The sequence below is a fragment of the Chrysemys picta genome, chromosome 1, assembly GCF_011386835.1.
Source record: "Chrysemys picta bellii isolate R12L10 chromosome 1, ASM1138683v2, whole genome shotgun sequence".
In the NCBI taxonomy this organism is placed as follows: Eukaryota; Metazoa; Chordata; order Testudines; family Emydidae; genus Chrysemys; species Chrysemys picta.
Window position 1 is genome coordinate 76,323,638 of NC_088791.1, and position 17,369 is coordinate 76,341,006.

Sequence of the window (17,369 nt, forward strand, 5' to 3'; positions counted from 1 at the left end):
GGTGCTTCTGCTTTCTCCTGTTGATATCACTCGGCTGCGTGCATGTGTTCCCTCTGTGTGCTGCCCCAGCTCTGCGCAGATAGCTGACACAGCAAACCCGACGAGAACCCCCAATGACCACAGAGTCTAGTAAGGTACAAAGGCACCTCGGCCAGGTTTATTGTGATCTCGGACACAATTGCAGTTCCCCGTAGATTACTTAATCTACTGGGCATACTACTAATAGATGCCTCTTGGCAAGGACCCGGCTCAGTGGCGGGACTTTCCACTGCCCCCGTGGCCGGACAAAGACACCACCCCAGGGATACATTTTTATACACAGGTACAAACAAGTTACACATCACTCTGACGTATTGAGGTGCAACCCCTCTACATAGCAAGGTGCCGCCTCTCACCTTGTACATGTTGGTTCGATCAAAACAACTCTATCCATCATTTTACCCTTTTGCCCCTGTCATTGGGATGGGTCGGCCTGTTCCATGTTATCTGTGGAATGTTCCGGTATAGTGTATCTTGGTACCATGTTTAACTATGCGAGGTGAATATATATTTATGCAACATCAGCCCTTTTCTTGCCAGCTTCTGTGAGCAGGGCCTGCCTCTTGCTCACAGCTTAACTTTGCTTTATGTTAGCAAAGTCTTGACCATTACTTTAGTTTGGTTCAGGCCTCAGGCCTCATACTGGGCCTTCATTAGGGCCTTCACTTACTACACTCTGCATTCCATTGTTGATGTTCAGAACGTCTCTTACACACCATGGATGGGACTTTAAAAGTGCTCAGGCAATGGCCTAATTTTGCTCTCATTGGAATCTATTGTAAAACTCATATTGAGCTCAATGGGAGCAGAGTTAGACAAATGCTGAGTGCCTTTTAATATCTCACCAATAACATAGGTGCTGGAACTAGAGCTGTGGGGGGGTGGGGGGAGGGGATGCTTCAGCACCCTCTGACTTGAAGTGGTTTCCATTATATACAGGGTTTGCAATTTGGTTCAGTGACTCTCAGCACCCCCACTATAAAAATTGTTCCAGTACCCCTGCCCAATAATGATACTTTATCACCTTTGCCTCCATTCAAACTATGGATAAAAAGGGCCATATAAGTACTAAGTAGAGTTTGTTGGAAAATAAAACAATTTTTCATAATTTTTTCCTTTCTTTTTTAGTTTCATTTGGATGGACATTTTTGACAAGTTCCAGAGCTAAGTATTTTTCATTACTACTACTAAGTGATGTACTACATTGGATTTGAATAGAATCCACCAGAAAGAGCACAGCAAGAATTTGAAAACAGTTTTTAGTTATCTTACATTTTTTAAACCTTATGTTACATTTTGTTTCTCTCTGCTCTAAAATCTTTGCTTAAAGTTATCAATTGATATTAAATACATTAACCTTTGGCTTCCAAGCTTGGAAAAAGCCCTAAAAGTTAAGACCTGGGTGGATTTTCTCAGCTTCTGAACATTTTAAAATAATCCTGTCATATTTTATACAGAAATTTTCATCTTGGTGGGTTTACAAAATTAAAAATAAGTCAAGGAAAAATTACCAGAAGTGGTTTAATGTCAGGAATAGGGTCCTCTTCCTTCAAAAAACTATCAAACAGAAATCTCAGGAGAAACAAGAAATGTTTATACAAGCGCAAACAGGTTCTAAATAAACAATCATGACAGAATTTGTTCCAGTGAATCCTTCCCTTTAGTCCATTAAATTACTTATCTTGTCTTGGTGGCAACACATGCTATGATTTCTGGAGACATGTGTTTGAAATCAATAAAGGGCTTCCTCTTCCAAAATCCTGTAGAGATCAGACAGCATTGGCACTGGGGATTTGGGGGAAGAAAATGATTCTAACCGAGGTAGTGATAGATTCATGTATCAGCTCTACTAGTGGCCTCAGAGGAAGCTGTCTCTTTATTCTGCAGTGGGGGGGATATGGCCATTAGCAATAGGGATGGAAGTTTGGGCAGGAAGATTTGGGGAAAAGCAGCAGACTTTGAATGTCCATAAAGGATCGTTGCTCTCACTTAAAATGCTTGTGAAAATCCAGAGAGATGATTCATTTTTACATAAAGCCAAGACTCAGTGATGAAAGTTTGTTCCTGAAATTAAAATCAGAATATCAGAGTATCTATAGCTGGATAAATAGTGAGAGTTCTGAACTCCAACCTGGTGGCTCATTTGTGAACCTGAATTTTTCTACATATCATCTGAATTTCAGGGCCTTGCTTTTTAAAGGACTTCCAATGGAATCTTTATTCTTTATTACCAGAACTTATATTGAACTTTGCAATTTAGTGAAAATGGAGCTTTTTTGATTCTTTGGTAGCTAAATATTGGATATTTGGCTTTTGTCTGAAGCATTTTTTCTATACTCCAATTTAAATGCATTGTAAAGGACTGACATAAATACAAAGAAATAGAACTATAAATCTATCAAAACTGAAAATCCCAGATACTGATGGAAACAACTGAAAAGTCATTATCCAGTTGATGTAATCTAAGTTTTACATGATTTGTTTTGAAAAATGGTATGTATCCAGAACATAATTCAAATATGCAGACAATACTGGAAAGCTTTTTATAATAGATTTATGAGAGATTTCATCTTCCCTGTTCTTTGTATGAAAATGAAATGCAACACACTGGGGATGAATAGTAAGAGCAAAGAATAATACAAAGTTTAGAGGAAAAAGACTGTACTCTATTGAACATCAGTGAAGTTCATGAATGTCCTGATTACCAACAGAATGTCTTGTTGCATTGCTCTTTAAAACTGCATCATATAGGTGTCTGGATAGTAAGTCTTCCAACTGGATGCTATAGCGCTGCAGCAAAGTGGTAGGTAGTAACACCTGTGACATTTTGGGGTCCACCCAGACCAGTGAGGGGTTCTGTCACTGCTTGCTCTGTAACTTTGTAGGCCTTTGTGCTATGCAGTTATGGTTCAACTCTCTGATGCCATATTTGGGGAGACTCGGAACTGGAAGGGCTGCTGGTGTCACCCTGCAAGGAGTAACTGGACTGGAGAGAGCGAGGCCGAGACCTTGTACTTGTGGGATAGCTACTGGTGTCAGGGATCTGAGCCATAGCTGCACAGCATAAAACCCCCCCAGATTATAGGACAAGCAGTGACAGAGTCCCTCACTGGTGTTGGGTAGTCCCCAAAAGTTCCCACATCCCTCAGTGTTCCCGTTTAAATCTCCAGTTTTCAGAGAGAGGGGAGTGGAATATAACTCAGCCATAAATTTGATTCTGGGCTGAAACCTGAAATACAAATTCATCACAAATTATGTTTTTATTAATTATTTGATTCAAAATAAATAAAGTCAAGCCCTATATTCTCTGTCAAATATGACTCTCTCAACCAGAGTCCAGACCAAGATTTTCAGAAATAAGTGCCTAAAATTGGGCTCCTAAATCCATTTTTAGACACCTAAACAATTGTCCCGATGTTCAAAGGTACTGAGCATCCAACCGGCTCTTATAGAAGTTTGTGGGAGCTGTTGGGTGTTCAACACTGCTGAAAATCAGGCTAATTAATATCTTTATATATGGACTCAGGAACCTGTTTTAGGCTATCTTTTTATTTTAAATTGGCCACTCTATTGCACTGACATGCACTGATCATCCATATACCCAAACTTCATTTTTCCCATGGTTTTGTTTTTTGCTCCCCAAGCAGGGGGGAAATGGGTGTTATTGTAAAATGGGGTTTTACTGTTTATCACATTTCAGAAGTTTCTGGTGTTTGAAAGGGAAAGGCTTGATCCAGTAAACCTTCTACATCTAGAACTCACATGGAATTGTATTTACCAGGGACTTGTAGAATCCTATGCCAAGGGCTCAATCCTGCAAGGTACCAAGCATTTCGTGAAGTTGCTGATCAACCCTCTCTGAAGTCAACAGGAGCTAAAGCACTCAGGGCCAGACTTTTAAAGGTATTTGGGCTGCTAAAATGCAGATAGGATTTTCAAAATCCCATTAGATCCCTAACTTCCATTGATTTCAATGAGAGTTAGGCACTTCGGGACTTTGAAAATCTCACTAGGTGCTATCTGCATCTTTAGGTGCATAAATACCATTAAAAGTTTGGCCTTCAGCCTCTCAGGGGATTGCTTGGCTATCTGCAGGATTGAATCCTGAGTGAGTGGCTAAACAGTTGGAGATAACTTTTTTTTCCCCAATATGCTATTCCATGAACCTTTCATGATTTTAGTCTCCTGCATATTATTTATTAAAAACAATCTATCATTTACAAATGTTCTGAACACTTCTTTTTCTGAACACACTACTCTTGGGCGAGTCTCCAGGCTCTAAGTAGCAGGTCTAAAGTTATCAATGTTAAATTCTGAGATGCTGGTAATTTATCAAGTAAATCAGACCTTTCTATCAAGGGAATTTCTCCTTCTTGTATTCTAGGGTCCACAAATCAATCCAAGGAGGGGTTGGGGGAGATACTCCTGACTCTTCGTGCACCAGCTCTTGGCTTTGGGCTTCACACTGTAAAATCCAAAGGCAGGCTACAGAAAGCACGTTATTGTGTATGGCAGGGATTGTACCTCTGATGTATGTCTTCTCTGCACATTGCGCTGGGTTGCCCTAGTCTGGGTGTAAGCAGCCATACTGCAAAGCCCTACCTGAATTACTGTGTCCTCTCTAGTGCTGCACTCCCTCGTGGGTTTTGCTAGGATTTGTGGGAGCATGTCCCATGATTTCTAACACTTCAGTAAACTGAGCCGCTGCATGTTCCTTCCCAGTGAATTGTGGGATAACTTGTCTGCCCTTCTGGGAACACAGGGGGAATTGTAGGAAGGCAGTGGAGGATTATCAGCCCTCACCCTGTGTCCTGACTGCAAAGTGGACAGCTTACCAGCCCGAATGGAGTGGAACCCAATCTTTAACTTACACCCCCACTGTACCAGCTAGCCCAGGTCAAAAGCTTCAGCTAAGCTCAAGTAAGAGAGCTATGTGTGTGAATGGGAAGGAGGCACCACTCAAATAAGAGCCTGCACTAACTCTGCAGTGAAGACATATGACAAGTTATAATCTTCAGAGCTTCTCCCAGGCAATGGGGCTCTGCACCACTCCTAGTACAAACCGGTGGGAGGGCTATTCAATCTAACCATATGTAAATAGATACATAATAGATGATAATGGTTCCAAATGAAATGTTGTGAAAGGATTATTTCTCCTATGCCAAGGAAACAAAACAAAACAGGGAGGGAAGGAGAAAGGAGGGAATTTCCAAGCTTTATAGACTGGTTTTGGAGATGCAGAAAAGCCTTGGGATCTGACTTCTCAAGACTGCAGGTCCTAGGCTGCATGGAAGGGACGTCTCTGTATTGCATATGTAGAGAAATCTACATGGATGAATGACATCTTTGTAGCATTGTTTGACTGATTTCCCCTACTTTTCATCCCCAATAGTATGACTACTGCAGGAGCTGTCCTACCACTGGATTAATTTCTACATGGTGACTTCAAATTAGCAGCTTTGGAGGATCCCAGTGGGAGTTAATACAGTCTGAACCAGCATTAACTCACAAACAAATTTCTGATTGAACATCCACTGGGGATGATTCCATGGTGAGTGGCTGCATCTGTCTTCCTCATGTAATCCCTCTCCCAGGACAGGGTTCAAGCTTCCTCCTGCATGCTTGCTAACCAAGTGGCTTCTCCCCACACCACACATGGGTTGGGGCCTGGGTTCTTTGTTGTGGCACCTGGTAACTCCAGCTAAGGTGACTCCTCTCTGTGTCTGGGACATGAGGAGTACTGGCTCATGGGAAAATAACTAATTCTACTGCTCTTATGACCCCGTATGACCCAGTACAAAAGAAACAAAATACAATAATACAAACCGCAACCAATGAAATCCCACACCCAACAATAACAAAGTGGGACTTCACTGGGGACCAGAAACAGAGGATCTAGGGAAGGAAAGGGCTAAGAGTAACTAAAAGGCTCAAACATCAAGAATATAACAAATTCCCCATGTCCCAACATTCACAATTGTACCACAAACCCCAGCTCCCTCCCCAGCACTTTCCCAGGCAGATGAAATGTCTAGGATGAATCTGGAGATGGATGTAGCAATTCTGCAAAGATTGGCCAACTTAAATAACCCTTTAGGGCCAGCTTACAGTGTTTTCACTCCTGGGTGGAGCAGGGTCTTCTCCTGGCTCTCTGGTCTGGAGCCCTGTGAGGTCTCAGCCGGGTCTCAATAGCTGGCATGAGGTTGGTTCTCTGCCTCCCTGGAGGCTGGTCTCTACCAGGCTGGAACCATCCAGTCATGCACTAGATCCCAGCAGTCCAAAGTCTCTTTTTGTGGGGATCAGGAGCTAAGCAAAGCCTCCCCAGGCCAAGCTGCTTCTCTCCCACCTCCAAACTCAAACAGCTCCAAAGTGATGCAAACTATATATGAAAAATCATGGGATCTAAATTATCCACAATGAAGAAAGAGATCTTAGAGTCATTGTGGATAGTTCTCTGAGAACATCTGCTCAGTGTGCAGTAGCAGTCAAAAAAGCTAACTAAATATTAGGAACCATTAGGAAAGGGATAGATAATTATCTATCCATTTGTTATAACAAAACAGAAAATAGCATAATGTCACTGTATAAATCCATGGTACTCCCCACACCTGGCATACTGCATGTAGTTCTGTTTGCCCCATCTCAAAAAAAGTTATATTAGATTTGGAAAAGGTACAAAGAAGGACAACAAAAATGAGGAGAGATTAAAAAGACTGGGATTGTTCAACTCTAAAAGAGATGAATAAGGGGGGATATGATAGAGGTTTATAAAATCATTAATGGTGTGGAGACAGTGAATAAGGAAGAGTTATTTTCTTTTTCACATAACACAAGAACCAGAGGTCACCCTATGAAATTAATAGGCAGCAGGTTTAAAACAAACAAAAAGAAGTACTTCTTCACACAATACACAGTCAACCTGTGGAACTCTTTGGTAGCGGCTGTTGTGAAGGCTAAAACTATAATAGGGTTAAAAAAAGAATTAGATAAATTCATGGAGGATAGGTCCATCAATGGCTATTAGCCAAGATGATCATGGATGCATCCCCATGCTCTGGATATCCCTAACCTCTGACTGCCAGAAGCTGGGAGTGTATGACAGGGGACGGATGACTCAATGGTTATCTGTTCTGTTCATTCCCTCTGAAGCACCTGGCATTGGCCAGTGTCAGAAGACAGGATACTGGGCTAGATAGAACATTGGCCTTGCCCAGTATGGCTGCTCTTATGTTCTGATGTATGCTCTTATGTGAATCTAAATCTAGTCTCTTTGTTTCTGGGGCAGCCTGTCTCCTGCCACTGAGGGATTGAGCAGCCCTGGCTCCTCATTGGTTCAGAAAACTGTCTGTATAAATCATCCCATGAAAAACTCCCCATTGGCTTTTGTGGAGTGTCAAGTTTATTCCATCCCTAACTCAGACTCTAAGCAGATTGGGAAATGGTTTCTGAAGTCTTTGGAACCATTGTTGTTGTAATCTATAGCGTAGGTCTCCAAGAGGCTCCGTCCAATGTCTCAAGAGCTGACAAACTCCAAAGGGGAGGTTTCACGTATGTGGTTCCAAATGAAAATCCTGAAAATTTATTCACAATAAATATCACACTGCTAATTGTTTTAAGAGAAACCTCAAGCTATTCTGAGATAATGGAAGTACAGTACTACCACTTTCCCCTCAATCCTAGCTTGAATCTATAATTTTGCTCATCATGTGCTCCACTACCTCAATAAAATCAGAGATGGACATGACAGCCTTAATTTTGAAGTTTTCTTAATTGTTTGGTTTAAAATCATGGTCACAATACTAAATGAAAGCAGGGCTTTTGCAGCTCCTGTGGTAGTATGAAATCCCTGTTGTGAAAACCTGATCTCTTATAACCAACAAAAAAATTAGGGAACTATTACATTTCAGGAAATAAAGGCACAATAAAGTTAAAGGATTGGGTTGTAATTTATGTTAAGTAAAGCCCATTACTTAAACAGATACAGTCAGTGAGGTATGAAGGAGAGCTAACATATTTTGGAAAAACAAACACTCTGCCTGATTCCAATATAGGATACTGCCCACAAAAAGTCAGTTAATAAATATGCCGTGGGAGGAATTCCAGATTAATTTCCTTCCCAGTATTTCCCAGTGCCTCATGTCTTTTCTGTCAGGCTTGGACTGTAAACTATTTTAGATGGGAACCCTATCACTTTTGTGTCTTGTACAAAGCTGAACATACTGTCAATGCTTAACAAATGATAATAATGTATGGGTATGTGTCCAATTTGAAGACAATCTCATGTGCTTAAATGTCTTTGTGTATTGAGTATTAGAATGCCCCAAAGTTAACAAAGATGCACATATTGGAAACATGGCAAAAGTTACATGTTAGCATGGGATTGTGGTACAGGAATCTAATTCCATATATGAAATTCCATATATTTCAATATTGTAGTGAGATTCTTAAGTTAATGGGCTAATTTCTTATTACTTTGCCATGTTAAATAGTACTTTACACCACAAATAGCCCATAGACATACATGAAGCAACTTGTGGAGTAAGGTACTATTTATCATAAGTGAGGGAGTAAGAATTGCCCTTACATGATTAATTCATGGTAGAGTTGTTGAATATGAAGCACTAGTTCATTCAGGCAGTATTTCTGCGGAAGCTCACGCTGTCTTTAATCTCTCATTCATCCTGTGGATGTTTCCTTTTCTTTTCTTCTCTTCTCTCTAATTTTCTCTGATGGCTGGAGGGATAGGTCATATAGACAAAGGATGTGATATTTAAAAAAGGGATGGTTGCCTGTTCAATGCCAGATAGCATTGCTTTGTCATGTGGACCCAGACTATGGATTCTTCGTGACTGGCTGGGGAGGACATCACAAACATTATTTGCCTATTTTGCTAGTACAGCTAGGGCTGGAACTACTTTTTCTCCCCTTCTCTTTTTTTCCCCATGCCAATAATGCACCAATGTGCCACTGAAAAGCTGCTCAACTGAACTCAGTGCCTTTTTCAATCAAGAAACACTGTATTTGGTTTCAAAGCAGCAGTTCATCTTACTTAGGGCCGTATCCAAGTCTCACTGGAGTAAACTGGACCCTTACTAATAGTAGGTGCTAAATCCTGCGGTGCCCCATCAGTGCAGCACATTAGTTGGGAAAAGCAGATGATCTGGACAATGTTCTTTGCGGGGGGAGAAGAATGTTTTTCCTACATCCTTTCTGCATGCACCAGTGAGCTCAAGCTATGTATTATAAGAGGATTGCTATGCTGCTGTCTCTCTCCCTGTCACACGACACATAAATAAATAAATAACATTAATTAACATAGGATTTTCCACTGAGTATGTGCTGAAAACTACTTGGCACTAAATGGCAACCATTTGTTCTCTTCTAAGGCTTTACTTAACTCGAGAATGGATTCCATCTATGTTGGCAACTAAATAAAGTAACAACTACAATTAGACTTTGAAATTAAAGCAATTGCAAATGTGTGAAGCATCTTAAAGAAGTAAAGCAAAACTGTGATGATGCATAGTAAAAACTGAGTTAATACTCAGTTGTTCACTAGAACAACCTGGAGTTGCACCAAGATTTTAAAGACAAACTTGGAACATAGCACATGGTAGCTTGGCTTTATGTGATGTTTACAGTAGACACGAGTGCTACACAGAAATAAAGAACTTGGCTAGGTAATGAAACATAGGACACCACTGGCACAGATACAACACATGCAGAAGCAATTAAGGTATCCCCCAGTAACCAAACATCTCCGAGAAGACAGAGACAAAATGAGATGCAAACCATAAACTACCTGATCACCTCTGGGCAATGCTGCAATCTACACAATAAAAATGGTTACTAACCATATGGTTGTTTGTTTTTTGATGACAGTCTCTTCAAATTTGTAAAGCAGCATCAATAGCCTTCAGGGGGAAGATAAGGCAATTCTTTTATCTACAAAACAGGACCAAGAGGAGGATTGAGGCGGCAACATTCCAAGACTATGTGGCTCCTAAAGCATGTAAGTAATACTCCATGTAAACTGTGCAGAGGTCTCTCAAAAATGATCTGAAACTTGTTTCTATGAATAGAGCCCTATATATTGTTCAGGTGGCCACACATTAAATGTAAGGAAATACTTCACCTTTAACCTGGCCTATCAGATCTCTAGCTTTGGATAGATTAGTTTCAAGCAGTTCCTGCTAATCTTGTGGCAAAGGGAAGCCCAGTTCAGATAAGATGACCCAGCATAGAAAGCTCTAGTGTTAATTTTAGTCTGACAGCTGTGAAATACAGCCAACATAGGTTAGTGAGGGCAGTAGATGCTGTGCAGTGTTCCATAGGGAGACATTATGTTCTGTAAGCACAAAGGAAAATATAAAAGATTTCTTCACTCCCTCAGTTCCTCAGGAAATTAATTGGACGATTTCCAAATGTTCTTTCATATATTTAAAACTATGTTGCAATCGACTGTTGTTTTGGCTCATTGGTTCAGCTCACAAGCCTTGATTCAGGATTAGCTGGCATTGTTGATTTAATTCCTTTCTGAAAATCACCTGCTTTGCAAATGTTTTGATAATACAAAGGAAACATTTACTGCCTATTAAACATATAAGCTACATGTCTGTTGCCTTAGCCAGAGTTTTAAATGTCTAATTTTTAATACCATATAGCTGAAAGCAATAAATGTGAAATACTGTACCTCCATCTTTGGAAGGGCAAACTGCGTTTGCTGTAGTGGGGGAAGCGTTGCTTAATCAGTCTGTGATAGTTCAAGTTGTAGGTTGCAACGAGGAGTAAGGAGTGTTATGATTTGCTAATTATTCTTATGAAATGAACGCTAATATTGTGGTGATATTATTATTACTGCAGAAAGGGGAATAATTTAAAGATTTTTGTGTAGTCTTTGTACAGAATAAAGTATCCTGTGCAAATGTATGGGACTGACACAAATTATTTTAAGCAATGAGGCTCTTGACATTTATATTTACTATTACATACAATACTTACTTGTTCCAGGTGAAGTGCTTTCACTGCAGTAGTCTGCCTTTTACATGTTGTCAATTTGCTTGTGCTTGAGACTTTAATTCTTCCATTGCATCCATCGTTCTTTTCATCTTGTGATAGTTTTTCTCACCTTCAACTTATTTGTAAAGAAATATGACCTGCAAAATTCAACCTCCCAAGCTCAGAAACAAAGACCTTCTAAGCAGCTCTTCTTTTATTCCAGTTGGCACCCTGTGTAAAGTACCGTTGCTCTTTATTGCTACTCAACAGCCAGGCTCTTGATCCAGAATAGTTACCAATGGGTTGCTTCTGAGGGTGGCAAGAATGAATTATATTTAAGGCATTTTGAACCAACTCAGACACTTGAACATTACATGCAGGAAAACCCTTTTGTTAAGACAAAGAAGAGGAAACAACTTAACAAAGTGTGAAATGGTTGAAGGGGGAAAGAGACCATCAACGGGGAGAGAGAGAGGTGGCTGATAAAGACAGGGGGAGAGAGAATGTAGCTGAATGAATGTAATCTAATAATGCAGTGAAAGAGGTACTGGGGCCTGACAACAGACAAGGGAAGTGGTCTAGCAAAATGAGAGAGTGAACGCGAAAGAGACCAACAAAGAGGTACAGAGAGACGCGGCATGGTTTGGCGGATGGAATACAGTGTTGGGTGTCAGGAGACATGTCTATTCCCTGCTTGCCTGTCCACCTGCTGTGAAGGTATTTTACCTCTCTGTGCCTGTGTTCAGGTGTTATGCAGGAGGTCAGACTAGATCATAATAGCCCTTTCTGACCTTAAAATTTATGAAAGTAGAGACGATATGATTAAAAGATTAAACAAAACGTAATGCATTTCCAAGAGTTTTAGTACTTAGAGATATATTCAGCTCAGAGGCTGAGATTTTCAAAAGAGTTTAAAGGAGTTAGGCAGTGCTTAAATTGTGCCAGGGCTTTCGAGGGCCGAGTCCCAGCACCTGTAGGCTTGGCAGTTCATAGCGCTGGCACTTCTGGGCTTGCTGCATTGTTATGACTGTAAAAAAAATTTACTTGAGCCCTAGGACATAATTGCTTGAGCCCCAGCACCTCTTTCATTACAAATTAAGCACTGGTGTTAGAACCCTAGAGAGTTGGATGCCACTTCTTTTGAAAATCACAGCCCACATGTGTAAGATATATAACCTCAACAAAAAGACAGTATGTACATTCATCTATTTTAATTTTAAAAAACCACCAAAATAGTTCAGCAACAAAATTGTTTCAAAGTTTTCTGGAAAATTCTAAAAGCTTCAAGAAAACACAGCCTGCTTCCAGGTTTGTGTTCTGTAGTCTGAAATTAGAAAGAAAGCATAATTTTATAAAGTATCCAGATTATGGGGGAATATATTTTCCCATGTACATCACATGTAGCCTGGTATACTTGAAGGGTGAGGTTTTCAAGAGTGCCCAGGAGCAGAAGTCTCAGTGACTCTCAACGTGCTCCGAAGTCACTCAGGTGGTTTTGAAAAATCCACCTGCAGATTTTTTCCCCCCAGTGTTGGCAAGGTTGATACCAGTGCAAAATTTTCAGAATGCATCACAGTAAAAGAGGGTCATATCATACCATTCACTTTCATGAGCACAGGATAAAGGGACCAGTGGATCTTGGCCCTAGGGATACAGAAGAGGGAAGTTCCATCTCTGTGAAACACTCTGAAGAAGTCTCTCTATAGGGATTTGGGATCTAATTGTGTGTGGATGACAGTCCAAGGATGGCAGCACAGAATTTCAGGGGATAAGTAAATGTTTATTCAAGATCTTATCCAAGTCTGTGGGAATGTTTCTACTGATTTCAATGGATTTTGAATCAGGCCTGGAGTCAGCATTAATTTGCCCACCTTCCCCAAACCTCCATGCCCAGGAAGAGAGGGAAGGACCAAAAGCTAGTGTGGGGGTAGACTTGAGCCTTTGCAAAAACCAGAGCATCTTGCGTTTTGCAAGCCAAATCTTCTGCTGTTTCTGTGGGAAGTGATGGGTGAGGAAACATTCATGCTGAATGGAGGAATGTACAGGAAACTCAACAGAAGAACCACAGAGATTTTGGTCTTCAGGCAAGATCAGCCCACATTAGGGGACCATGGGCCCTGTAATTGTTAGGTTACCTCTGTATATGTTACAGCATAACCCAAGCTATTCCTCATCTCCTCATTCAGCCTTTTGTTTTTCCAAATAACCTCTCCTCTAATCATTTCTAGCACAAGAACCATTTTTCTCTAGCTAGAACAGAATTCATGCCATCCCCCTCAAGGTCAATAACACCAAGACTGTCTTGCAAATGGTGAACTTGTGCTTCCTCCTTCTCCCATTGCTCACCCAGCCTGTGTTTTGTCATCTCTAAGGTCCTGATCCAAAGACCGTGGATGTCAATAGAAAGATTTCACTGACTTCATGGAGTTTTGAATCTTGCTGTAATTGAATAAGGCCCATAATGTTTTCCTTGCACAGTCATTGTCTCTCTGAATTTCTATAATCCTCTTTCCATTTTGTGACTTCAAGAAAAAACAAACAAATTGCATCAAGGAACAGGTAAAGAAATGAAATTTGACAGACTAGTGTAAACTTGTTACTTTATGTAAAACACTAAAATAGCAAAACAGAACCTGAACCACAGCTGCCGTAATATGTCATCTCTGATTGCATCCACAGGAAGCCAAGCAATGAGCAACCGCTCTCCCAGTCTCTAGTTTCAAATATTCTTTATTGCTGCACTTATAAATTTTCAGTAACGGCCAATAATTACCAAAACCCCGGGAAAGTCTTCTATCCCAGCTGTTTCTATGAGAAAAAACTTCAGGCATCAGACCCATCAGAAGGATTTGATTTTCTATTTACATCATTTGCCTTTAGGCCAGAAATATTGGGAAATGTACATTGTAAAGATATCAAAAGCAATGGTGTTTATGTGCGTGTATTGAAAGAGGGATGAAGGTGGCAAAATGGAGGAATCTGTTCACTGAACCCCAGTTTTACACAACGGGCAGGAAATATTTTTAATCCTGCTGCAGATTTTGTGATGGGCTGCAGGCCAAAAAGAGATGTCAGCTAAAAAGGTTACAAGAAGTAACTTGTTCCTCTTGCCATTTGGGTGTTCAGGGATGTAGGGACATGCCAGAAGCCCTCTTGTGTAGCCTGTCAGTGACATCTTTCCCAATGTGGAGGAACAGCTTGGTGCTTGCTCACTTCAGGAAACAAATTGTTTGAAATGGGGCAGGAAGAAGGCAGGGCCATTCCCCTCCTGCTTTTCCACACCAGCTTGCAGAATGAGAGTTCTATTTACTATAGAACATTTTTCTCCAGCAAAGTGTGTACACACCTTCCCTGCTGAACAGCATGGGAAGATTGTGTATTCTGAAACCACTACCCACCCTGCTTATGGCCCCATGTAAATTGTACAGTTCAGCCCAAAGTAAGAGTAGATATATCCTCAGACAATTAATAAATCTGAGGCAAATCCTGGGTCCTAATACAAAGCCAGAGCCAGTAGGTTTGTTGTGTGGCTAATCAAACGGTATAGAGAGAGACAGACATCTCCCACACACACACTAACCCAGGCCATGAAGCATCTGCACAATTATTGTGGTCTCAGAGTACCATTACATGTAGGGACCCATATACTCTTTGAAGAGAGGGTAAGATTTCCACTCACTGCTTTTTCTTCCCAGAAAGAACTACTTTATAGTAATAAGATAATACCAAAGAATAGGGTTTTGTAGACTAGCACAAATATTCTTGCAATTTTTCTGTTACATGTGTGATGAGGTGTGGAGGTTCATGTACCACTGAATCAAATACAACTACCTGTTTTCTTTCATATCCTTGAACAGTCCAGCTGTGGTTTCCTTTTCATATAAGACTCCACCTGATGGGCTGGATTCATGAAAAGGGCAATGGGGAGAATTAGTTAAGAACAGCAATAATCATCATTATTTTAATATATCTACATTTCAGTTTGTTTTTTTTAAATTGTGTTACTTCCCAGGCTTTCTATCTTTAAATGAAATTCACCGCTGTGCAGACTGCCAGAAACAAGACCTCCGCATTACTTAATCTTCACTGCTCTGAAGACTTAAGTGGGACGTAAGCAGTATTGCAACCCCCAAGAATTAAAACATCATGAATCAGGCCATCAAAGTCATTAGATTGGCTTAAAGAACCATGAGATTTTAAAAGTAATACATTTAGGATTCTTTTTTATTTGTCTCCTTGTGTCTGAGCCACTAGCTGCCTGCAGGTTATGTTTTCAGGTTTTTCTCTATAACCATTTTTACGTTGGAAATATAAGCTGAGATTCTCTTGTAATCACACATCTCCAGGAGCTGAGCTTAAAGAAAGCCACCAAATAACATGAAATTTGGTCATGAGATAATATTCTGTGATTTAGCAACACTGTTTAAATAGTAGCCTTATAGCCTTATAAACACCTGGTTCTTAATCCCATTAGAATCCTGACTATCTGAGAAATCTCTTTAGGGATGCAGGGGTACCACCACAGTTGTAACTTTTGAAGTGCTCAGGCTAACAACCTCCTAGTTTACATGGAAGGGAACTGGTGGCAGGGCATTCTCGGTTAGGAGGCCTTGCCTCTGGAATCCTCTTCCCTCGCTTCTTGACTTACGAGAGGCAGAACTTCAGGCTCTGTAAGACTTGTCTATTCTTCTTCGAGTAGTGTCCCTATGGTTCTCCACTGTATGTGTATTTGCGCCCCTAATCAGAGATTTAGGTAGCAATGTCAATTTGGCCCACACATGCACTCTTCCTCTCTCATGGTTTGTCCCGTGGCTATCTAGCACTGCGCAGGTGAACCACTCCCAGTTCCTTCTCAACTGCATTTGGCCTTGAACAGAGTGAGCAGTATCTCTGCCTTATCTGTGTCATTAGCATAAATAGTAGTTTAAGTTTAGTCTTTTTTTTGTTTCCTTTAATAGTTAGAGTTTTCGTTTCCCCGTTGTGAAATAAAAGTTTTATTTGTTTGATCTCATCTCCCATGTTTAGTAGTCTAGACTTTCTGTTGTTTTGGTTTGTTTTTTGTAAAAATAAATTACTTTTTGCATTCCTTGCCTTTGGAAGCTGATAGTCCCATGAGGGGCATGCCCAACTCCCTTGTTTTAAGGGGTGCCTCTCCTGCAAAGAGGCAATTCCGGTGACAAACGGGTACTCTAGCTGTGTCCAATGCCTGGGAGAATCACACATCCCACAAAAGTGCACCCTTTGCCAGCAGCTAACAGTGAGATTGCATAAAAACCATGAGCTGAAGTTGAAGCTCCTCCTGATGGAGACTGCACTTCTGCCACCAACTGACACCAGCCGTCTCCAGGACATTCATGAAGCACCTTCAACCTTCAAATGGGTAGAATCATGGGAAAAAATCAGTGGATTCCACCCACAAAGACTCAAGAAAAAGGGCTTCAAGCCCTGATGCAAAGTCCTTGGCCAGCCAGAGGGATTTCTCAGCACGCTTTGCCACCTTGGTACCAACAGCACCAGCGGCTCTGAAGCACAATACACATAAACATCAGGGTCCTTCCTCTATGAGCTCTGATGCACCATGTAAGGATGCCAGGGGCTCAGGCTCCGAGGCAGCAGTACTGCCTCCTAGACAAAAGGACAAAGATCTCAGCACCTCAAAAAGACCAGCACCAAAGAAATCTGTACCAAGTGAGACAAAGCTCCCCTCAGTGGAGTATTCCTCTCACAAAGAACCATCAGTACCAACAACACAGCATCACCACTCCTTCACAGAATGGAGTCAGTCAAGAGTACCGCAAGAGTTCCAGTACCTTCTAGACTTGGTGGTCACAGAAGAACTGGAATCCCCATTAGTTGGGCCCTGGTATCAAGCAAGTCTCAATGCTCGTATTCACCAATGACACTTGGCCATTTGCCACCAGCACCCCAGTCAGTACCTCCCTTACCCAGTGATGAATCAGATAGTGACCAGTTATTTCCCTGGCCTCTCACCAGGGTCTGCTGTCACAATATTGGGGACCTCCCAAACTCCACCAAAATGACAACCCAAACCTGATATGGGCCTCCTTGGGCACCTGCACCACCCATGCTATCCCACTCCAGTGGTTCTGTTGGGACCCTGGGCAATTTACAGATACCACACTTCCCAGGCATCCAGTATGTCTCAAAGAGAGTCTGCCAGATGCTTTCCTCTGACTTTAGTATCCCGAGCCCCTGAACCTGAGGAGGAAACTTCTGAGGGGCAGGAGGAAAGCCCAAAAATTGAGGCTATTCTACCAACAAACCTCTACTTCTCATCACCAGATGAGTCTGTGATGCCCCCCCCCCATCTC

At 41.3% G+C, this 17,369-nt stretch overlaps 1 long non-coding RNA gene across 1 annotated transcript in view; it reads left to right on the forward strand.

The window, feature by feature from the left end:
• Window positions 1–1,172: 1,172 nt before the first annotated feature.
• Window positions 1,173–17,369, forward strand: part of LOC112059665 (uncharacterized) — a 57,703-nt gene continuing 41,506 nt past the window's right edge. The window contains exons 1-2 of the long non-coding RNA XR_002888951.3: window positions 1,173–5,590; window positions 9,922–10,051. This is a non-coding gene — a long non-coding RNA (uncharacterized LOC112059665). The remainder of the gene's footprint in view (window positions 5,591–9,921; window positions 10,052–17,369) is intronic.